The sequence below is a fragment of the Pipra filicauda genome, unplaced genomic scaffold, assembly GCF_003945595.2.
Source record: "Pipra filicauda isolate LSUMZ 115617 unplaced genomic scaffold, ASM394559v2 scaffold34_size3990699_pilon, whole genome shotgun sequence".
Taxonomy (NCBI): domain Eukaryota; kingdom Metazoa; phylum Chordata; class Aves; order Passeriformes; family Pipridae; genus Pipra; species Pipra filicauda.
In genome coordinates this window covers 2,062,490-2,086,757 of record NW_024104476.1, presented here as the reverse complement: position 1 = coordinate 2,086,757, position 24,268 = coordinate 2,062,490, and the positions used below count along the sequence as shown (strand labels likewise).

General features: G+C 39.2%; 1 protein-coding gene across 6 annotated transcripts in view; it reads right to left on the bottom strand.

Moving 5' to 3' along the window:
- The window catches only part of ERBIN (erbb2 interacting protein), a 108,811-nt gene extending 85,527 nt beyond the window's left edge, over window positions 1-23,284 (bottom strand). For 5 of the 6 annotated variants that reach the window (XM_027732358.2, XM_027732357.2, XM_027732359.2 and 2 more), the window contains exon 1: window positions 22,743-22,760. The gene's annotated coding sequence lies outside the window, so the exon portion shown is untranslated. Of the gene's footprint in view, window positions 1-22,742; window positions 22,829-23,225 lie in introns of those variants that run through there. The other variant, XM_027732362.2, reaches the window with a different exon arrangement.
- Window positions 23,285-24,268: the final 984 nt, after the last annotated feature.

Here is a 24,268-nt window from a genome sequence, read left to right as displayed (position 1 = left end):
AGTCTTTGCATACAATTAAACAAATTTCCCTAGATGGAGACAGGATGTTTTCCTTAGAATACCCATTTCTGGCCATGTGACAGCTTATTACACAAGCCAACTCTCTGATAACCTAAACTTGTTTAGATGCTGTTAGCAATGCACACATTTTAAGGGACAAACTGACTACCCATGCTTCATGAGTCCTTAAACTAAAATACCATTCAACAAAGCAGTGTAAAATATGTTAATGTTGAAATGCCCATGGGCCCAAGAATTATTTCACCTATTGAGACAGCTTGTCCATACCTCTTCTGCACTACAGGGAATAGCAGGCTGACAGAACAATGAGTTCCCCAAGTGCACTGCCAAGATAAAATACATCTCATGCTAACTGGATCAACCTTCATAGCTGAACCACCTGAGATATGTTTTAGCAGGTGATTCATCCCAGAAATCATCAAATAAAACTAGGAGGGGGCAGTTTGGGGCAGCATTTATTGCTCCAAGGAAAAATGAATCAGCAAGTCAGGAAGGCTTATAGATTAAATATGCAAAACAGAGTTTACATAAGAATCTTGGAGCATGTCCAAAACGTAATGAAAAAAAGAAGCCACAAGAATACTGAAGGGATGGGATACAGGAGGTCTTCTTTAGTCAATATTGTTTTCTTTATACAGGTGGAAGTCCTGATGGTGAGACAATGAAATAAGGCTTTTCTTGACTGTAATTCCTTATAGCTTCAAAACTGTGTCCTTACATAAAGCATTGTTAGAAGATCAAATATAGTCTGTACAAGTGAAGATTTCAGGGTCTTGTCAAATTTACCTATCAGGCAGCAGGCAGGGTACAGATTACAGAAAGTAAAAAAACAGAAACAAACAAAAATCCAAAACAAAAACAAACAAACAAACAAACAAAACTACCACTCTCTGACAGATTTTAGGTTTTGATGTTTGGTCTTAAGTTTCTTTCCTGTACTTCGGCTATACACAGATAGAAACTCACTTAAGGTCTGTACTGTAAATACACATTGATACATTACCTTCATATTAGACCTAAGCATTTAGTATTGTGCTCACTGTGAATTTAGCAGCTTAACAAATTATAGCAACTTTCCCAGAAACCTATTCATTATAAAAAACTTTTGAGAAGCTGGAGAACACGAACTCAACTGGTATTAAGAAGCCTCTATCCAAGATGATCACAAAACATCTGGAACACTTACGACGTCTCTTGTAATGCCCACAAATTTTTCATTTTTCATAACAACATGCTTTACAGTTCAACTATTAAAGATACGTGTGCAGCCACAAGCCTATCGCAAAGGATTGCTTCCCAATCCTGTTCTTTTTACCCAGCAGACATTTTCTTCCCCTCATAAAGGCTCATTAATCAAGTCTGCTAATGAATCAACTGTCAGGAGTGAAAAAGGGACTATATTTAAGAGCAAACTATGCAAAGCAAAAAGAAATAAACTCTAGATTAACCATACCATTTGAATTACCCCAATAAGACTTAAGTGTTTCAAAGTGAAAACAAGCAGATGCATAATGAGACTTGGATTATAAAACAATATTCTAATTTAACATAAAATTATTAGCAACATTCAAATATTTGCATATTATCTTATACATATTCAATGTTATTGAACAATATTAGTAGCATAACAAAGGAAAGAACCTCCTCTAAATCCAAGCTGTACACGCCTGCCTGTTCTCTCTACTTTGTTATTGTTAGCTAGGCAGTAAACTGGACAGTAATAGCTTGTTAGAAGCCTCAGCCTATCTAAATGATAAAATTGTTTCTCTTTTGTGACAGTTTTTTCACAGCATCACTCGCTAGTGAACTGTGAAAGAAACCTCAGAAGTTTAACAGAAAAAGATGGCTCTTTATCCAATTCTCTGTAAACAAGGATCTACAGAAACAATAATTCCAAAGCCCTCACACAATATATCAAGTGCTTTTAAGAGATATAATTAGGATTTTCCTCTCAAAAAAGAATATGCTCAAGATAAAAATTCTTGCCTTTATTTCTAACCTTTTTTATTAAAACACACTCTTTCCCCACAAACCTCTTTTCAAGCAAAAGTTCCAACTTGTACTATCCTTTCATAATTTTTCCTAATTTAAATATCATAAGACTCTTGCATTTCTAAGTACACCATTTCTACGATACTACTAAGCATTTTAATAAGAATTTTAGTATTCTTTTTTTGCCATTAAAATATTTCCCCTCTAAAAGTCAAACATTTTCTGTGGCTGGTTTGTGGGTGTATTCTAACTACATTCTTGAATCAGAGCAAGAGATGGCAAGAACAGAATAAAAAATGTGTTTGCTCAATGGACCTTATTCAGACTAGGACAGTATATTATCCTGCTCCAGTATACCGTGATCAGAATATACTGTGATCTACTGAAGATTTTTGTGGCACTTCAATTAGGTATACACATTAAAAAGAAAAGCCACATCATCCGAGCTGTTTTGTCCCTGTTCCCCATGTCCGCTTTCTGAGAAGCTACATGTATCCGCTATTGAACTATGGGATGAAAAAAAAGTTTTAAAAAAATCCCCTTGTTACATTACTAACCATGTAAAAGTATACAGAACCAAAACAGTATATGCATGCAACTGGGAAAAAAAAAAAAGCCGACTCCCCTCCAAAACAAAACCAACCCAGATCCTTACTTTAGATAGGAGAATAGTATCTAAATTAGCTGATCCGGGGCAGAAATATTTGTTTGAAACTGCTTTTATTTTTTGCACTCAATAGCTACTCAATTACCAAACGAATTATTAACTTGCATATATTATGTTGCATTCAAGGTAAACAAATAATGCAGAAAAATATACCAGAAGCAATGGAAGTCAGGTTGCCTCTACACAAGTGCTCTCACAGAGCCACATCAACTTCAAAATGTAGACACACAGACCACGTTCTGTGTCCCAAGTGCAGTAGACTGTGCCACTGCAGTGAATACCCCCAGTGTGTCTTGAGAGAAAGCAATCAAAATTCACAGTTCTTTCACACTGGCCCTACAAGCTACTGCAATGCAAATTCAGCAGTTAAAAGTTTGTCATTCTTACATAAGAGGGCAAGACAAGACAGTATTAGCACCCTTACAGTGTAACTGAAACAGTCAGTGTGCCCAAAACATTTCTTTTCCCTTATCTTCTTCAACGCAGATGTGTTCAACAGTCACCTACCCAAATCACTCCAACACTACCAATCTACACCATAGGAGCCTGAATCAGTTTCTCAACTGGGACCACAGATTCACCAAGACTTCAAACAGTTTATTAAACCATCTACATGGATCTGCGAAAGAGAATTAAGAAGTGTTTTCAAGATGATGGTGTAAGGGGCCTTGCATAAAAACCAAGACAGTTTCAAATCCATGTATTTACTTACAGGGGCCCCCTGGTGGTCTAGTGGTTAGGATGCGGCGCTCTCACCGCCACGGCCTGGCTTCGATTCCCGGTCAGGGAACTCCTCCGGGCAGACGGAGCTCGTCAGCCCTGTAAGGCCATCCATCTAAGAGAAGGTCACTCTAAACAAACCTACGTCCTGAGGACTTCGCTGCCACCGTCCAAGCTCGCTCGGCCCCAGCAGATGAACCTCAGGATTAAAGGGTGGGCTCAGTTCAGCGCACACTGTGTCTCACCTAAAAAATCCATTGCACAGGCTCGAAGGGTAATGACCTTTCCCAAATCTTCGTTCGCGAAGACTATTTACTTACACCAGAACTAAACACAAGACAACAAAGAAGTGGTAATGTGTAGCTTACCACCACAACCACCATCCTATCAACATTCATTCTTGTCTTCTGTCAAATCTGAAGGTAATGCAGAGAAAGCAGTGTGCCAAAACACAGAAAAGGCAGAAATTATTATCATCTCCTATGGCAGCCAAAACTGAAACATATGCACTGCTAGCAAGCTAGAGGTCAAAACAACTCCCTTTCTGCCACTTGTATGAACGGAGTTCTAATTGAGTTATCAGGTTAACGAAACGTGACCAAAACCAGCAAGAAGTTACGTTCAGGACCTCAACTGAATTACTTCATCTTAAAGCACTACTGTTCTGGTGACTCTCAAGCACATTCTCTGAAAGAAAATCTATACCACATACAGACATAAATACTCCCACAGCCCTCATGGGGAAATACAACTCCTTGCAACAGATGAGCTTTTAAAAATAGCTGCAATTATTTTAATTGGACCTGACAGCTGTCTTTCATTTAGTTTAACCTAAGGTTTTCTTGAAAGTTTGGAGCCACAGCCGTTGGCAAGAGTGGAGACAGTTGCTTATAAGTAGTGGGATCTATTTCTGAGAAGCTTAGTCTGCCTAGTGAGCTTTTGTGGAGTACTGCCATACACTCTGTATGTTGAAGATACATTTTAAAATGTGGTCCCGGCTAGTACATCGGAATAATGCAGTAAGTCTAAGATGCATGCAGAACGCACCCATAGCCTCATCTTGACGACATTCTGAAGTCAGTTCAAATAAAGTTCCAAAATATAGAAGAAAGAATGATAAATTACAGAAGAATAGTTTTGTCATCTGTTTTTTAAACAGCCAATACATGCCACCCAAAAGAAGAAAGGTCGAATAAATCTACGTTTCTAGGTTGATAAATGGAATCTTTGCTGAAAGAAACTATTCTTCGAGAGTCAGATCCTGATTAGCATTCAATATACAGCAGTAAAAATGAGTTTCATGATTCCTGGAAATTTGTGATTCTTAGTTTCTAAGACAAATGGGAGCAACAGAATTGTCATTAAAATAACTGCTTCTGCCACTTCCAGAACACTCTGAGATTTAACAAGCCCTAAACCCTCCATACTAATAGAACTGTTTAACATATCTTAGCTACCTTTTCCAAACACTGCTGGTATCAGCTCCCCACGGTGCCATGGCCAGCACAGCACACCACATCACTATGAAGGATGGCAGAGTTGATGACTGTACTGCTACTTTCCTAGCTTGCTCAGGAATAAAAAAAATTGGGTCGTCCCTTACAGCTATGGAACTTACCTTCTAAAATTTTCCTAGTGCTTTTCCACCTACAGCCAAATTTTTGGATGACTGAATATACTAACATAAGTATCCTATTAATTCAAGTTTATATCTAGCCAGCGTCTCCCTTCATATACATACTGCTGGTCTATGATGTAAAGCCTGGAACAGCTTTCTTACCTCTTAACTAAAGAGAGCTGACTAACTTTCCTCTCCCGTCTTGCAATCTTCCACAGAAGGTTAAAATTCCAGTTCAATGCAAGATATAAATCGCATACACAGTGGACTGTCAAACATGATGACTCTTCCAGATTACCTGTTCAAGTCTGTGACTATCTGGCATCCATGATACAAGTGCTCAGTGGTAACCTAGATCCCGTAAGTTAAGGGCTGAGGTGCAGTAGGAAAGTAAGAATTTTACACACCCGTAGAAGACAGACCTTTTTCTCTGACACTTCTTTCCTGTAACCTGATAACTTAGAAAGTAAGTAGAACTAAGACTACAGTCTACTTCTAGTTTTTTCATTATCACAGACTCGTAATTTTTAATTAAAACACACTGCCTAATTAATACCAACAATCCATTCCAACAATCATTCCAACTCAAACCCCTGATGGGCAGGTCACTATATGAAAAAGCACCCACAGTACATTTGAGTTATAAACTTATTTCAAAAGAGTTATGAACAACCAGGACTTTTCAGAACTAGATGGATTTTTGATCTTGAATATACAAAATCATCCCATGCAGACAATGTCTTACAGCTTTTGTGGCTGCAAAGACAGAGGATAATCAGCTTGGATTTTACTCCATTACTGCACTTGTGGAAACCATGCTGCATTTCAGAAAAAGCTATGAATTAAAAAGAGAGACTGATTTTTTTCCATTGTACTGTTTCTAGTCCTGTGTTACTGTTCCTCAATTTTTTTCAATAGCTCTACAATATGAAAGATCAGGGTCTGCTTAGCTATAGGAAACTTAGTTTCAGTATTGTGAAAAATTAGGTTTGGTTAGTACTGCTATCAAGCACTTCAGACTCCGAAAGAACATGTCCCAGAGCCCATGCTTAAATGACAGTATATAAACCTAGGCCATCTATCACTTTGACTAGGCTTACTGGAGAAAGGTGCCAGATGGAACATTGCAATGGATGCTACTCCCATTTCCATCCAGAGCCAAGAAGCATCATCACACCACTATCTTATCAGTAGTTGTACTTACATTGCTAGCAGTGAGCAATGGAAAAGATCAGTTAGAGCAGTAAAATTAATTTAGAAAAATTTTATTAACCAAGTTCTAATAATGTCAAAAAGACTATTTGAGATATATGTTAGCCAGTTCTATTGCATCAGTAGATCTATGCATAAAATCTAACATTTTGCTTTCACAACGAACATGAAAAAAAAATCATTTAGTACTACAGGATTCTTCTCTTTCCATTTTTTTCATCTACCAGGACAAAGTGAAAAATGTTATTTAGCCTTTTTTCGAGCACAGTTTAGCTGAATCCAAAGTCTCAAATAAGAGAAACATAAGAACCTATGAATTAATGAGCATAATTACTAGGAGTGCACATACAAAATCAATAATTTAGCAGCTATATTAATGCAGAATAATGTAGGGTGCGAACAATAAAAAAATTAAATGCTCTCCACAATTACTTTCTGAAAGCAAGTAAATATTTTGTACATCTGATTATTTTCAAATTAAGTGGGACAGAGGATGCATATTATTACAGATAACACAAAAATAATTAGCCTATATTACAAGAAGTTGTTTTTAGTTGGCTACTATCCCTCAAAGTGTTAACAGATCATCTGGTTATTGGAAGTTGGGTGATCGGCAGGAGATGGCATCAATTTACAGGTACTTTGTGAGCTTAAGTACTTGATGATGAGTAACTGGACTAATTTGTACACAACCTAAACAGTGAATTTGACATTGGATCCTAAATTCTTCTCCAGATGAATGACTCAAGGGGAAGAGAGGAAAGGAACCCTCTTCAGCAGTATGTGTTAATCTCACTAAGCTCTGCTTCACTACTAGCTATTACTCCAGCATACAAGACTCATAGTTCATATCCAAGTACCAGGACTGATACCAGAAAATGCATGATCTTAGGAGAGGGAGTCAATTTTATTTTGGATCTTAAAACACCTATTTTCCCCTCTTATTTCAAGACACCATGATACAAATATATGCACATACACCTAAAAGGCAGTGTCCAATTTATATTCTAATCACTCCGCAGAATAAATGTAGATATATATATACACAGTTATCTTTCACAGGCCTTTTCTGCCCAGCATTTTAAGACACAGTAGCTGCACTGAAACTAGACTCCAGTCCCTCAGAGTCTCTGACTCCTCACCCAAGACCCCAAAACTACAGCATCAAAAAACCCTTCAAAAACTTAGTGTTTTAAGATGAAAAATCCAGCAGAAAGATAACTTAAAAAACAGAAACAGTGAATACAGTTGGTAGTATTTCAGTCACATATTCACTTGGAGGGGGAGAGATTAGTAAAAATATGAAATTGTACCAAAAGATACACTTGCTCTCAGGTTCAAAGTCCATTCCAAATTACCACATTCCAGATTCTTATTACAGATAGACTCTCCCAAATGAAGTAGATAAATGATGGGAATATGAAAAAATGTGCAACTGTTTCATGCTCATTTGCAAGGTGAACAGACACTTCCTAGTTTTTTAGTTCTTAACAAGACTGTGAATGCATTCAAGAAAAAATCATAGTATATTTTCGGTCTAGGGTGGGAGGAAGGAAAACAAATCCTCTGCACATTTTCAAAATTTCAGTCCCATAGAACTTAATATCATTACAGTAGTTCCTCTCAAGCATGCAGAAGATCATAACTTGGAAAATACCTTTAGGTAAGAATTCACTATCTCTAAATCCTGCATAGCTTAATCCTTGTACTACATAATTTGAAAGAAAAAGCCTAAAACACAAGTTATCCTCTCAAATACAATATTCAAGATAATTTAGGACATAATATATTCTGCTGAGCTTCTTTTCCATCTTTGAATCCTAGGAAGAGAAATTATCTTCCATCAATCACTGTTTCCCCTCATGTGCTACATCAAATACTTTTCAATCAACAAGATGATAAGCAGTTATTTTGCAGATTAAAGAGCAGAACATACAAACAGACAACTACTGTCATGAGAAATAGTGTAAATGCTTAAGAATGTGTTCAGAACTATCCATTTGACACCTAACCATTCCAGTAAGCAGGCAATGTCCAGCTAAGCTCTCTCGCAGAAGTAATTGATGCTAAAAGACTGGTGTGCCTGAAGAAGGAAAAAAACTACACAACTCAGTTTAAAGGTTTCTCATGTAATGGCTCTAAGAAATGCATTGCAGGGAGCAATTTAAACTCAGCTAACAAGAAATAAATTTTAAACTCACTAGTGCTTTTATAGATCACTGCACTCTAGTCTCCTCAGAGAAGTAGAGATAAGCACAGTATCAGAGAGTCTTAAAAAATGGGTAACACCACAGGCACCAGCTGTTGCTGTTTACCTCATCAGTGTCAACTCATCCGCACTGTATGGGCTTGGCCTTTCTGGAGAGCAGAGGGGAAGATCAGAAGTTTTGCCATCTGCACTTCATGAGTGCAGTCCAGCCAAGTGAGGCTACCATGCATGGCCCCACAATAGAGCCACAGAGCACCTCCATGCCCAAATGGCAAACTTTCCAGAAGATTTTAGAATGGCAAAGCTAAATGTCTTTTAGTTTTTCATTCCTTGCCCCTAAATCACAATGCACTTTTATTCCCTCCATGAATGAAGGTGATTCTACACTGTCCATCTGAAATGAAACAGTAAAATACTGTAATGGTATCCCACACTGTGACAGACATTTGTGAGTCCATCATTCTACTTATGATAATACATAACTTGTTTACTAACCATACCAACTGCTAGTTCACCATTTACGCCAGCCTTAAGGTCTAATCTGAAGCCAGAGCATGCCACATTCAAACTCTGCTGACCTACACATTTCAATCAAAAGATCCCCCTAGACAATTAAAAATACAAAGCCACCAGAAATCCCTAGGAACTAAAGAAACTCGGTACATAAGTCTCAAAAGCAAGTGCTCTGCAAAAGAGCTTTTAAGGGAAAATGAATTCACTGTTTCTTCTCCTTATCCAACTTGAGTTCTTACAATGGTTAGTTATTTCCCATTCTTGTAGCAACTAAAAAACATTTTACAGATAGACATGAAATTCCCAGCCTACTGCCTCAAGTCTCAAAGTCAACATGCCTACGGCAAGAAAAAGTAGTAAAGAGGGGATGTGGTACGCTTTAAATCTGCCCCAAAAGAGATACAGCTGAGTAAGTATCCCAGAGTTTAACTGCACTTTTGACTTTTATGGACATATTATCAAGGATCAGATCATTGATGATGAACAGCAACATTTACATTTACCGTGACTAAGTGAAAGACTATTCCAAATCAGCAGCTGTTGGAACTCAAAAGGCAAGTCAATCTCTATTATGCTAAATTCAAACTAGAGCCTGCTGAAGAAAGAGTACTCCCTGCTTTCCCCTCAGACCTGCCTTTTATTAAATCTCGGGTTTGCACAACCCCACCACAGGTCCAACTAGTAACTGATTCAAAAACCCTAACCTTGCAAGACATCAGGGGAGAACTTTTTTCTATTTAGATCAGCTTGATAGTTTTGGTGGAGGTTACAAGGACGAGTAATTAAAACAAACAAACAAACAAACAAGATTAACCATGCTAAATATCTAGAGGCAACCAAGAAGAAGCAAAGATGGTAAGTCAATTCAGTAAACAGTTATGGTCCAGACAGTGACTGTATCAGCAGGTAGTCTTCTACAGAACTGAAAAAAATATTTACAGGATGTGGTCTAAACTGCAAGACAACCTTGCTCGGGAAGTGCTGTGCGTGTTTTTGCAACAAAAAGTCAATCACTTTCCTACACAGCAATGCTTTGAATTTATAGAAGGCTTGACAGAATGAGACTGAAGTGCACAAAAGTATATAGACCATCATTCCCAAGTAAGTTAAAAACCAACATGCACTTACTTTCCAAAAAAAACTTACTTTAACAAAAAAAAAAACCTTCTAAATTCCAAAGTGACCAATATAAGAAGGTGCCATCAAGAAGTAATAATGATAAAAAGTGTCAGTTGTTCACTTTGACCTGATTGTAATATTAAGATTAAAAAACATTTAGAAAAATATTCAATGAATATCAACCTGTAATTCAAACCATTAATAGATATACTGAATAGATTTGTAAAAAGAAAAATTTATATTTATATACAAAACAGTGCCACTGCTCTAGATGCATCTGTCCCACTGCTCTTAAAATCTAAGTGAAGATGCACAAAATGCACCTCAAGCTTATTAGAGCATCAGAAACTGCCACTTTATAGCAGGAGATGCCATTACCTACAGCAGAATGCAGCCTACTTCCAATCTTAATGGTAAAGGTGATTTTTCCTATAAGAAATCCATTAAATAAGACAGTTTCTGTTAACCTTCATGTGTTTAGATTTAAAGCAAGACTATTAATTGCTATGGATGAAACCAGCCTCTACAGGGCACCCAAGTTTCTCATCCAAATTCCTCTTCTACAGCCTCTGCTACTAATTCATTAACTACAAGTCACGCACCTGAAAAACATGCTTAACAGTAAATCCTGATAGGAAGATATGGAAACAGCTTCTTTTTAATTAAAAAAATTATTCTAAAAAATTAAATTAATTTTTAAAAAATAGTAATTCTTCCAGGATGTTGTCTTTTAGTCTGCTCCCAAGTCAACATTATCAAGGTCTTGGAGAGCCTAAGGAGAAGGAAGAAATCAAGAAAGGATGAAACAAAGTACAACAGTCAATATGCTTTTAAAAGTCACAACAATTATATGTTATGGCTAATTAAATCACAGTAAAATTAAATTTAAAAGTACTTTAAAATAACACTAATCAAAAATAAAATAAAACAACACAACTGCTTAATGGAGAGGTATAAAAGAGATATTTACAATGCCATCAACATGTAAAATCTTAGGAAAAACAGATCTTAGGGAAAAAATCGGAACAAGTGCCAAGGAAGTAAAAAACCTCTCTAGATACTTGTCTATTAAAACTAGAAATGACAAGTGCTTTGACGAGAGTTTAGGTTGGTCAAAGAGAGAGAAAAGACAACATATCATAACAGTTGCAAATATACAGCAATTTGTGACATTTACAGGTTCCAAACAGCAAAACCCAAATTTGTGTAAAGATTAGGCTTCGTGGAATTGCATTAACACTAAGATAGTAGCAAGTGCAACTTGAACACAGATGCATGAACTAATTTCCAAATCCATTTGAAAATTAATTCCAGTTACTAATGATGACAAGGGCTGAAGTGCAAGTAAGGTTTTAACTTGATATTTCATACTGAAAACATCAGTAAACCAGGCCGGACTCAACAGAAATAACAGACAGCTCTAAGGTGTGGGGAGGATGGTGACACCCACAGATGCTTGCCATGATACACTGGAAGTACACTTCTGATACACAAAAGGACAGAAGGAAAACATAGGCCTGGCAGAACATTTCTTTGTGCTACTACTTCTGGTACTTCCTACAATTCAATAGCTAGAGCACTGCTGTAGCCATTGACACCTGGGAGACAAGCAGAAACACTGGAATTAATTGTCCTTGATCAGGTCAGGCCTCTCTTTGGTTAGCAGGACCACTACTCCTTCATGAAACACAAAACTTGGTTACTACAATGAAGATAAACACCACACTTCACAGGAGAATGAAGGCTGAGGAAGAAGAAATTTCTTGTATACCTGAACATGTTCCTATAGATTTTCTCATAACTACCCCAAAGAAGGCTGAGACCAGTCAAACTAACACACACCATAATGAGGGAAGACTGGTGGACTGCCAGAACCAAATACAAAAGCCTATGATAATCCAGCTGACTCAGATCTAGACACAGAGAGGCAATCCAGAAGTTGCCTCAACTCTCAGCAGACGAGCACGTCTTTAAGTGGTGGTACCATTACCATGGGACAGCCAAAAATCTCAGGGAGTAGAATTTAAAATTAAAAAAATCCCCACCAGCATCTCCCCTTTCAATCCAGGAAACAGGAGCATATCAAGCTTCCAATCATGGTTCACAACCAAGCTCTTAAAATCCAAGAAAAAGCACAAAAATTATAGTAATTATGGCCTCTGCTTCACATGAAGCTACTTTATTGTTAAATGCTTTATTTAAATAAATCCATGCCTTTCACAGCTATGGAAATAAAACACTTGCCCTCACTCTCTCCTCTTTCAGGGATCTCTCACTTCTTACACAAGACAGAACAAGAATAAGGACATGATGCAAGTTAATTCACTGAAGTTAATTTTTAACTCTATGCCTAATCATAGTGATTGAAAAGAAAGAACAAACAAGAGAAAACATTCAGAAAGGACATGCAAAATTGCTTTAAAAAGATACGTACTTCATTCCTGTGGGTTTAAGACAGCTATAAAATAAAGGCTATAAAATTATTTCAGATAAGAAAAATGTACACAAAATACTAGTTAGAAACTGGTCAGATGAATTACAGCTTCTAGAGAGACACGTATTTTTCTGTCAATGCAATTTTTAATATCTTTGCCTTCCAAACGAGAAATCGATGTGACTGCCACCTCCTTTGCAAACAAGGAATAATATGCAACAAAATGCTTGGCCTTGGGCTTGTTTCTTTATAATAATAAAATCCTGCAATATTTGCAGCTATTAGTTGTAAATGTTCTTACTCCCTGTCTTGAGAACTTGTGGGAATTAGGTATTGGAGAGAAGAAAAATACTTTACTGCTCATTTTTTATTTTCATCAACCCTGGTTTCTACCTGCAGTATCAAGCAATTACATACATCTCTCACAGTGCCCTAAGGAAAAAAAAAAACAACACATCAAAAAAAAACCTCTTCAACCAACCAAAAAAACCCAAACCACCCACCAAAACTCTATGCTGTGCACAGGCCTAGATATCCAAGGAAGAATAAATAATTCTCTTTTTCCTATAGAGCAACCCTACTGATAGAACGCTTGTTTCAGTTTCCATCTATAGTATATGTTAATCAAAAGTAAAAATAGGGGATGGGGAAACAAACAGCAGCAAAAATGCTGAAAGTCAGCAGTTACTATTTAATACTATCCTCAATACAAGAAGTCCTTTTTAACTCCTTAATTCAGGAAATAAAATAGGTTTGAAAAACATAACTACCATATTCTGTTTCACATGAGTATGATATTTTTATTCCTTTGACATATGTTGCTTCCTGAATGGATTTAAGTAATTTGGCATTCCAGAACAAAACTCCTCTCAGTGTTTGGCACTTCATGTACAATGCAGCCAGGAAGCCACTCCTTAAGACTATGCGGACATCTGCAGCAGACATCAAACTTTTTGATAAGCAAGCTGCACTGCTGTACATATGCATTATTTCAATACACAAGAAAAGTTCTCATCTATTAACTAAACCCTCCACATAAGTGCCTGCAGATAACTTCAGACAATCTGAAGTTATTTGTTGAACTATTGTTCAGCACAAATGAAAACAGAAAAAGGAAAAAAATAATAATAAAAAAGGAGACCACTTCTTACCATAAAATTTCCCGTTACTTAATTTTCTGGTTTGCTTGATAAACTGCGTAGTCTACATACAAAAACAAAACAGCCCCTGATGCCCTGCTTTACAGCACTTCCCCCCAAAAAGTAATTGCCAGAATTCCTACCTAAAGGTAGGATGGATCAAACAACAGAGGTCAGAAGAAGACAGCAGGCCCCAAACAATATAATACCTGAAGACACAAAGTAAGCAGATGTTGAGTACATGGGAGGGGAAGAAAGAATCACACTCAAAACTCTCTAGTGACCAAAATTAGAAACACTATTGCACCAAATCCAGGGTTACACAGACTATATGGTAACAGGAACACACGTGGAAACACATTCATAGATCAGAGTGCAAAAGAGAAGTACATGCAGATATGTATATTCCCTGTTTTGAATTTGGCAGATTTCAAAAAAATACATCCTACCAAAAACACAAATAAATACACACCCTGACACTTAAAAGACTATGCAGTGCTCTAATGGAAGTTACTACTTTAGAGAAACAGTATATAGAACCAGACTTCCATTTCACTTTATAAGTCTTCCATCTTTAATTAAACACTTACGTCTCCGTCTACTAAGTGTCATTCACCTTAAGCCAGTTTGGTTTTTGTTTATACATTATTCTCAGCAGTTTTAGGACTTCCTGTCCTGGACAAATAAAGAAACCCCTGAACTGTACCTCTGCCTATTGTTTTTTCTCTGCATTAATTTTACAACTGATACACAGATCCTGATACACTCCAATTAGTTGCTCATAACTGTGATGCACCAGAATTACTCCTCTCTGCATTGGCTGTGGTTCGAACTACACCACTCTTCATATTTCCATGTGGCTAAGCACCATTATTCTTGTCCTCTATTTACTCAGCTTTTCTCTCACAATGCACATTTGATTTTTGCCAATTAATAATCTGTTTTTACTCCCAACACAGTGATGAAACATTTAAGCTAGTATTTTTGTACTAAATCATTTTTCTTTTTCCTTGGTGTTGTGTTCCTCTAAGTCAATGGATGATGATTAAAGAAAAAAGAGCTGCTATTTTTATTTTACTACATCAGGCATTCTGGAGATGAGATAAGCAACTGATAAAACCAAACTAACAGAAGGCTATTCTTGAATGGTTTCCAAAGTATTTTTGCCTCTTTAGAAAGGGAAGAACAATAGTTTACTGCTTACAATAAAAATTTTAAGAATAACTTGAAAGTTAGATAATTATATTTAAATACATTTTCTCTAAAAGTGCTGCTTTCAACATAGTTCAAGATAATAATTAACTATCTGAAGTCAGAAAAAAGTTTTTCACCTGACAGGAGGTTTAAGTAGAACTAAGAGTCTTCCTTCTCATCACAATGCTAATTACAGCCTCAAAACTGCATTCAAAGTTGATTTAATAATAACTCAAAGTGTTACTTAATTTCTGACATCCTGTGCTTTCCAGCAAGAGAAAAAAATAGAGGTACAATACTCCTTTGACACTACTGAAGTAAAAAGTGGGACAGTGTCATGCTGATTTGCTATTAACATGTCACCCTCTTTTTCTCAGAACAGGAAAAAGTGACTGAAGAGCACAATGTAGGAATTTCAGAGAATTTCACAGCTGTTATTTCGAATATTGTGAATTGCCCAGTGTGTACTTCTCTTCAGACTTCTCAAAGATCAAAATCAAGTTAATACAAGATTGGGGAAAATGAGTACCATTCTGATTTTGAGGGAAGGTTACTCCTCTGTAGATATTTCATACTCTGAAGCTGAAACTTAAAGCTTGGTCAAAACTTAACACCAATGGAATGATGGGTGAACTATGGACCTAAAATGAGACATATATATTTAAGTTTGTGGAAATAAGCAGGGACTCGCTCCGCAGATGAGAGAAAGCACTGTGTTTAAAAGTTAAAGGAATAATTTGTTGGTTCTTCATTGGTTGGTTTATGTAAAGGGAGAAGCAAAGTAAGAGAGAGGATGAGGAAAAAAAATATTGAAGACATGATTCTCTCCCATCCCCTAACATTTTCTTCTAACCTGCTCCATTGACAAGGTCGTAACCTTTCCCTCAATGTGTCACCACCTGCAGCTGCAAAACCAATTCAGTAACACTGATGTCACGAAAGGCTACAGGACATTTGAAATCTTTACAACACCTCTCCCACAGATCCCACAGATTTCCCACAGGAAAATTCCACAGATATGTTTGTCTGCTCTACAGTCTTTCCCTAGTAAGAGCAGCATTGCAAAAGCACACAGTAATGCCCTGATCCTCAGCATTTCTTTTGCTTTGTTTCAGTAAAGCAAGACAAAATAAATGCTCCCTGAAAAACTGACAAACTCACCCAGACAAATACAAGCAAAAGAATAAATTATTCCCATCTAAGTCTACTAAAATCCATTTTAAGTATATCTTGCTTTTCTAGTACTTGTATTGTTTATATTTTTATCTAGTTGGATGAAATTTCTTGTACCAGACCCAAAGCCTTAACATGCAGTTTAAGGATAACACACTGGAAGAATAGGATTCTCTAACAGCCACAGAAAGCTCACTCCCTCACAAAATATTGTTCAGGAAAAAAAATCTCTCCTAAGATGCACTATAGTGAAACAATAGTATAGTAAAATAATAAAGCTCTGGGCGTTTTTCCTTCCTTCATATTAATGTTTCTAATCTTATCCACCAGGATCACAGCCAGACGGACTGACAAATTATAAATTTCATTTGATTTTCCCTTCCTGTCACATTAAGAGAAAGGATGCAAAGAGACATGTTTAATCTCACCTCCTCTTATTTAAGAGTTGAATCCCTAATATTTGTTACCTTGTTTTTAATAGTTTCCCAAAACCTGCATGTGAACCAACAAAAGTGACCTAACAGAAGTCACAAGTGAAACTGTAGGTTTGTTCCAAATATCATTTTCTAGCACTCTACATACAATTCCCTCTAACTCCACAAAAATCTACTAAATAACTAAGTAATTACTTAAAATAAATAACCTTGTGTATGTTTACTAAAGCACAACAGAAATAAATTTTAGAAAGACTGAATAGCAATGAAAGAGAAAGATGTGAACTTTTCAATTTTCTCTGTCAGTGTCAAATTTTATTGCCAATCCCCCACAAATATATAGCACCTCAGAATTATGTAACCAGAAGAAACCCAAAATGAGTATGTTCTCCTAAAAGGAGCTAACTACCAAGCTCACATTCCAGGTCACCACAGACTAACATGCCACAGCAAGCAAACATACCAGCAGCAGGGCATCGGCGAACATTATCTGCTACATGCACATGCACCTCCTCTTCCAGGTACACCTATCTCAAAGGCCAAAGTGGAAACTAAGTAAATTCAACACCTACATATTATGCTCAATAGCATGAGCATGGAAAGTGAACATTTACAAAGCGTTTAAGTCACAAAACATTTAGACTGCTATGCTGACACACTTTTCAGTTTAGTTTCATTGAAAATACAGGCCTCAGCCTTGTATATACTACTGTTGTTTTAACCATGAGTGTGCACAAGCACTTACAGACTATTAAGCATAATGTTTCCACAGTGGAAAAAACAAAACAAAACAAAACAAAACTGCAATTTGCATTAGTAAATGTTCTCCAATATCCAGTTTCAAATATAAAAATCCATCCTATCTTCAGGGTTACCTGTAAGTAGAGGAGACCTGTAGTAATTTGACAAAATTGTTGACAATACAGTTGATCTTCTAAACTATCATTCCTCCCCTCTGAGAGAGTAATGCCAGAAAGACTACAATCACATATTGGGGAAAAGCAGCAGCTCTCAAAATTTAGCAGTCTACCAGAAGTCTTCCAGACAAGCTTGGAAACACTTTCCACCATTCAAACACTTACAATGACATCCACAGTCATTGGATGTCTGGGACTGACATTCACAGGCATCTGGCATTGCATTTCAGATGTTTGTCTAGAGCACTGATGTAGCTCAAAGCATCTATATGCCCTCTCTTCCTTAAAACTTGGAAGTTTTGGAACACGTGGTGAAAAACTCCAAGATTAAGAAGGGCAAAGAAGACTGAAGAAATAAATTCTACAAATCACAGACCTTACATCATGTGAAAGAAGACTAAGGAAGAACATGAAACTTCTCTTCCAGAACTGTCTGGGAAGATGAAGCCCCTTATGCAGCTGCTACAGGAACTTCTCATGCCAACCAGAGTTGAAAAACTAGTGAGAAGGCTTCAAAGGCAGCAGTAAAACTAAAAGCACAGTACTTTTAAAAACCAAGACCATCCTTCTGCAGCTACCTTTAATATACTAACAGAACTTCAAGTACTTTGAGTTTATTTAGTAGCAATGGAGCTTTCCCCAGCAAAGAGAATAGGGCCTTGGCCACTTCACAGGAAAATATCATCCATTCCAAATTAAGACTTAAATTCTAAGCTTTTCAAGTGTTTGTATCTTTTACTAACACTTCAAACCACCTCAAAGTTTCTTCTATTCCTAAAGCTAGCCCCAGACAATTGACACAAGAAGCAGCCATTGAGCACTAGGAGCTCTCAGCAAGACAATTATACTCCAGCCATCTATTTCAGAAGTGTAATTTTAAGCTCAAGAGAACTCAACACTCCTAAAACAACTATTTCTGTCTTACCTGTTTCTTCCTAGAAAGGAAATTCTACTCAAAACAGCTGCAGTCTCTCCCACTGAAAGCATGTGATAGTCCAGAACAGACAACGTATTCACTACTTGGACCGTGTCTATATATATCTGTTCATTCCACCCCAGCCAACTTCAAGACAGGGCCTACAAGACATGAATCACAGCACTGTACATACTGAACTGCACAAATCCGGAGACTTCAGTGTGCTTAGAAGACTTTGTTTGTAAAGAAGTTTATGTATCCAGTGAATTCCAAACTGAATACTATGGAAATACTGATCTACGGTTTCTTCCAGTTGTTATTCTTACAATGTGCATCTAAGTAAGGAAACGTTAAAGAACATGTACTTTCAGCAGTTGTTTTACTTTGTAAATATAATATAACTTTACGCTTGTAGAATTAAATCATACAAAAAAATTATATAAAAGTTTGAGAAACCATAGTCTATTTACAAAAGATGCGACACTGTTTAATACTGGATATTTAAGACTGAGCAACTATGAAAAAAAGTCGTGCATTTTGGAACGACCATCTTTTCAGTAGCTGTGCTCTTCTAGGGACAGCAGTTGTCCCTACTGTCATAAACAATCGTTAGTCTGTGCCTAATCATTGACGAGATACGGAACAGAGGATGGCATAAGGCATTCCTCCTTAATCAAAGCTGTGTAAGAGACTTGTTACCTTATGTTTTCTTGGCCATGCCAAAAATACAAGAGAAGAATGTGGCCACCCCATTCACTATCTACTGAAGTGGATAAAGATGGAAGGAGAGTACAAAGCATCTTATCTAACAAGATTGAGACTTCAAAGGTTTGGTTACCTTCTGATATTATTACAACTACCAGGACAGACACAGCTGTCAAAATTGTTCACACTGTCCTCAGATTCCACTTAATCATCACTGCTTGTTTCTACATATAATGATCGTTTAGTATCAAGTATCTACAAATTAATTCCAGTTACAGAAAGAACTAATCTACTTTTCAATTTAAACTACCCTAGGTAAGACAGTTGCAATGTTGATGTTCTCCCACATTAAGTACACTTCAGTTTGGTTTCATTTAAACCAAATTCAGAGATTTCCTGGGCTTTATTTTTCCCAATTATGGAAAGTCACAATGTATTTTTAAGGGTGGAAGGTGCAACCTAGTGTTGAAATATCATGCTTCTGTATTCCCTCTAGGGAATGTGCAGAGCGTAATAATTCAAATACCTGTACTGAAATTTAAGCATCAGAGAAACAAGTATCTTAAAAAGCACTGGTAACTAATGGTGGTGAACAGCAAAAAAGCCTAGTTATCCTGAGATTATTATGTAAGAAAAATACTATTGATTCCAACTTAGCAATAATAATTTCTTCCATTTTTAATTAGGTGGAAGATGAGATACATAAATCTCCCCTAAATCAGTATCCTTACTTTCTAATCTTAACATTTTACTTGCAATACCTGAACATTGTATTCCTAGTTCAACATGAAAGCTGTATTTCAGTAATCTTTTTACAACAAAAAAATGCTTAAAAAAAGCCCACATACATAGTTATCTAAGGACTATTTACTACTCAAACTGATATATGTTACCCTCAATGTTTTCATTCTGATATGAAAAAAGCACTGTCGGACACACTGTTTTACTTACTTAGAAACTGACAAGGTAAAACAGCAATGTTTATAAATCTTCATTTTCCAGGTAATTTTCATCTAACTATCTGTATCAACTATCACCATCAACATCTGCATGCTCACATAGGAATATAGTCTATTACTTTCATATCCATAAGAGTAGCTCTTCCATCAACTCAACCAGTTACTCATACGGAAAAGGTTAGATTTCTAATTCCTCCATGTGGACTAAATGTCAGGCACACCTTCAGCAGATCAGGTTACTCCATGGGGAGAATCTGCTGAAGTTGTGACATATCCACCATCTGATCTTTACATAACATTCTCCCTAAAAGATTTTCCTTTTTGCTTGGGAGCAGGAAAGACAAAAACAAAACAAGAATGCAAAGCAGACAGACAATGATTCATTACAGCTCTACAGGAAAGCCAAGCTGAGGAATTTGCTCCCATTCCCTTCTACTTCCAGAACCTACTGCTAAAACGCTACGTATAATGCATGTTACATATGATCACGCCTTTCCTTAGCTTTGATCTTCCAAGTGTGGTTCTTTATGCCTCTGAACAAACTCCACTGAGAATCATAACAGTGTTTTCTTAGACCACCAGCTTAATACACTAAGCAACTATCAATCATTAATATTTTCTCCATGGAGCACCCTCATCAACTCTATATGAATATGATGTGCAAATTGATACCCCACAGAGCTCTACATTCACGCTCAACATTATCTATTGCACAGCTTATCCATAAGACAGTCCTATTCATATTTTTACTAATATGATAATCATCCTAATGATAATCACATTCCATGGTATACCACATGCAATAACTTCCAGCTCTACGATTGCAAGCATACCTTCTTAAAATTAGCAATGTTCGGTTGAGCTTAATTTAATTCACGAGCAAGAACCACCACGTCAAAAGAACATCTCCCCAAGCCATCGACAGGTAGCAATAAAAGTGCTGTTTCAAGCACATGAGCTACCATGTGTAAACTTAAATAATTTTGTTCGTAAGATGAATATCAATGTCAGACTGATTTTTAGTTGAGATCATTGATCTCAAGAAAGAATACATCCCTTCGTAACTTCTAAACTATGTTAATGACATGATGGCATTCTATGATATAACTATTAGCTGTAAGCAGTACTGAATTACACTTTCAACATTAAAAAGGGCCTTCTCCATAGCTACCATCATGACAAAACACTAGCATAAAAAGTTGTGCCTCCACTACAAGGAACTATTCTTCTCCAAGGCACTGAAAAATATCAAGTGCATCATGAGAAACACAAAAGGTCTGAAAAGACACAAAATTGCCTTCATTACTAACATAGTGGTTTACAACTAAATTTGTCATGCACTGCTACAATTTCTCACCCTCCCCTCAAGAATCTCAAGTCATTATTGGGACTGAAACCCTGCTCTGGAAAGGGATCATTCTTTGTAAAAGGATTACTCTATTTAGACTGTATTGCTTTTCTGCCAAGCAGCAGCCATATAAGGAAATCAAAGTTCCCTACCATTTATTTTGTGCAGACCTTTCTGAATCCTAGGAACCCTTACTGCTGCCTGGAAAGGCAAGTCTATAAATTGGAAGTCAAATTATTTATTTGCTATCAGCCATTGAAACCACTTTCGGCAATTAACATTTTTCCTCTCAGTATATCAAACAGATGGAGCTGGATTACAAATTTTTTCTTCAAACAAGAACAAACATTCAAGCAAGCTACTATAGAGCTATGGCTTCTAGCTCATTTTGAACATTCACAATATGAGAAATTCTTCACGAAAACTAACCGATAATTGGCTCTTTGAGGCATGGGAAATAAACCTGTGGTGAGCAATACTGCCTTCACTAAATGCAACTAGTTAGTCGGCATAAAAAACATCAGCACCCTACACCAAAACTTCATATTTAGTTTCCCCTTCAACAGCTTCAAAATGAAGTTCTTTCAAGAATTATGAAGGGGAAAGTGGTCATCAAAACCAAACAAGGCTACATTAACTTGCAAGTTCAATTGCGTGTACTAAGAAGTCAGACAACTAGCTAGCTGTTTTGGTCTTGTTTTCTATTTTGTTTTAAACTAAGGTTCTTAAGATACACTTTTCAAAGATCAAAATGCAATACAGACTTCTGCTAGACAGGCCGAAAAATATGCAGTCCAACTCGTCACCTTGAGAACAGAGAGGGGGCAAAGAGGAAGAAGTGGTGGCAGCAGTCGAGGGGGAAAACTGCGACATTTATAGAGGACCAGGGGGGCATATTTTTATAAAGAAACTTAACAGCAATCTTGAAGAAGTCCGGCCAGACATTCAGAGATATTCCAGAAAACAAGGCAGACACAGGGAGCGAGAAGGCTCAAGATCATTCGATTAAATAAAAGATATCACCTCCTGCTTTAGGACTTTCTCATTTCCCGGTAACTTAATTATATTTGCAGGGTTACCAAACGTTTTGGAAGAGAAGGAGCTGAAGCAGCAATCACGGAGTCCAGCAGTTTCAGCTTAGTACCTTCTGGGATCAAACAAAGAAACTTCTGTGTCCTAGGAGATTAAAAACTTTCGGTTTCCCCAAACTCTTTCCTAAGCCTCCATGAAACCAGCGACTACGTTCACAAAGGCAGCGTTTCGACGAGAGGGGGAGAAACACAAAGGGCAGCTAAACTATGCAAGGCGGAAAACAGAGAAAAATAAAGGCCAAAAACAGGATATCAAAATGAGGCGTGAACTCCTTCCTTTTTCCCCACCCCCTTCGCAGAGGAAGGATTTTTCTGTCGTTTTTGTTGCTGCTGCTCCCCGAGCCTTCCCTATTTAATTTACCTTTTCTGTCGGGGCGTCTAAACCAGATCCAGCAGGCAGGACTTTCTTCCGACCCCACGGAAATGCATTACATCCAATCGAGTTTTCTTCACATAAAGGAGGAATGGGGCGGGGGGGGGGGGGGGGGGGAGGGGGGAGGAAGGAATGTTACGGCTTTCGGCGAGGACGAGGGAGTTCGCGGAGCGTGTGCGAAGGCGGCAGCATAGCCGGGCTCCTCCCGCCCCCCGCCGGGGTCTGCCCCGCGGGCGGCGCCGCGTCGCGCCGGCCCCGCCCGGCCCCGAAACCGCCCGGCTGCAACACCGCAGTGCCCCCCGCCCCCAGAGCGGCCCGGCCCGGCTCCACCGCCCCCCGCCCGCCCCCCCGGCCCGACGGGCACTGCCGCTCCACCCGGTTCCGCTGCCCGAGCGCGGCCGCCGCCCCGCACACCCGCGCCCGCCGCCGCGGCCGAGGGCGGAAGGGGAACGGGATGGCCGCCTGCCTCACCTGCCCGCCGCCGCCACCCTCGCTCCCCGCCTCCTCTCGCACACCGCCCCCTTCTCCCGCCTCTTCAGCCTCCCGCCCCCCTCCCCGGCCGCGGCAGCGAGGGGCGCGGGGAGGCGGCGGAGCTGTGGGGAGGGGACACGAGCGCCCCGGGGCAGACACGCGGCGGGGGGAAGGGGAGGTGGCCGCGGGCGAAGCCGCCGCGCCCCTGCTGCTGCAGGCGCCGCGCACCGCTCGCCAGGCCGGGGGAGGCACTGCAGCGGCGGCGGGGGGGACGAGAGAGGGGCGGGGGCGGGAGCGGAGCCCGGGCTGGGACCTGGCGGCGGCGCAGGCGGGCGCGGGATCGGGCAGGCGCGGCGAGCGCGTCCGCACTAGCTGTGCTGGGCGGGAGGAGGGGACTGGCGGCCACACCGGGTCCCACTGCGCTCCCGCCCCCCCGCCCTGCCTGCACCGCCGCGGGGCCGAGCGCGTGGGGCCGCCTCGCAGCCAGTCACGAGCCGGGGGGCCGTGAGGGACAGGCCGCGCGGCCAATGGGGCTGGGCGGGGGGCGCTGGCGCGGGGTTGGCGAGAGGCGGGAGCGGCGCCGTGAAGGGCCGTGTCCCGCCGCATGGAATGGCTTCTCCCGCCGCTGCCCGGCCTGGGGCCCGCGGGGGCACCGCCATGGGCCTGTCCTGATTTGTCTTCAGAAGGGGCGCTGGCCAATTCAATCCTGAACGATAAAAGTTTTCTCGTAAGCAGCTCCTCTTCCTAATGTAATGGTTGCACACCCTCTGTGCAAACCGCTAAGGCAATGGCTCACGCCATCAGGCGCTGCGCCTCGCATCGTCGTGGCCATGCCACCCCTGCTTCATCACACTTCGTACTGCCTGACTTGGAGTCACCAAGGTCTGGGGGAACGAACACACCCAAGGGAAAAACTGACGGCCTCCACCCACGCTAGGGTGTTTGGATATGCCACAGTGAACTTGGATGCAAACAACAACGATTAATGCCGCGTGTATAGGCACACTGTTTCACGTAAACTTTGGAACGCTGCCGCGTGTTTT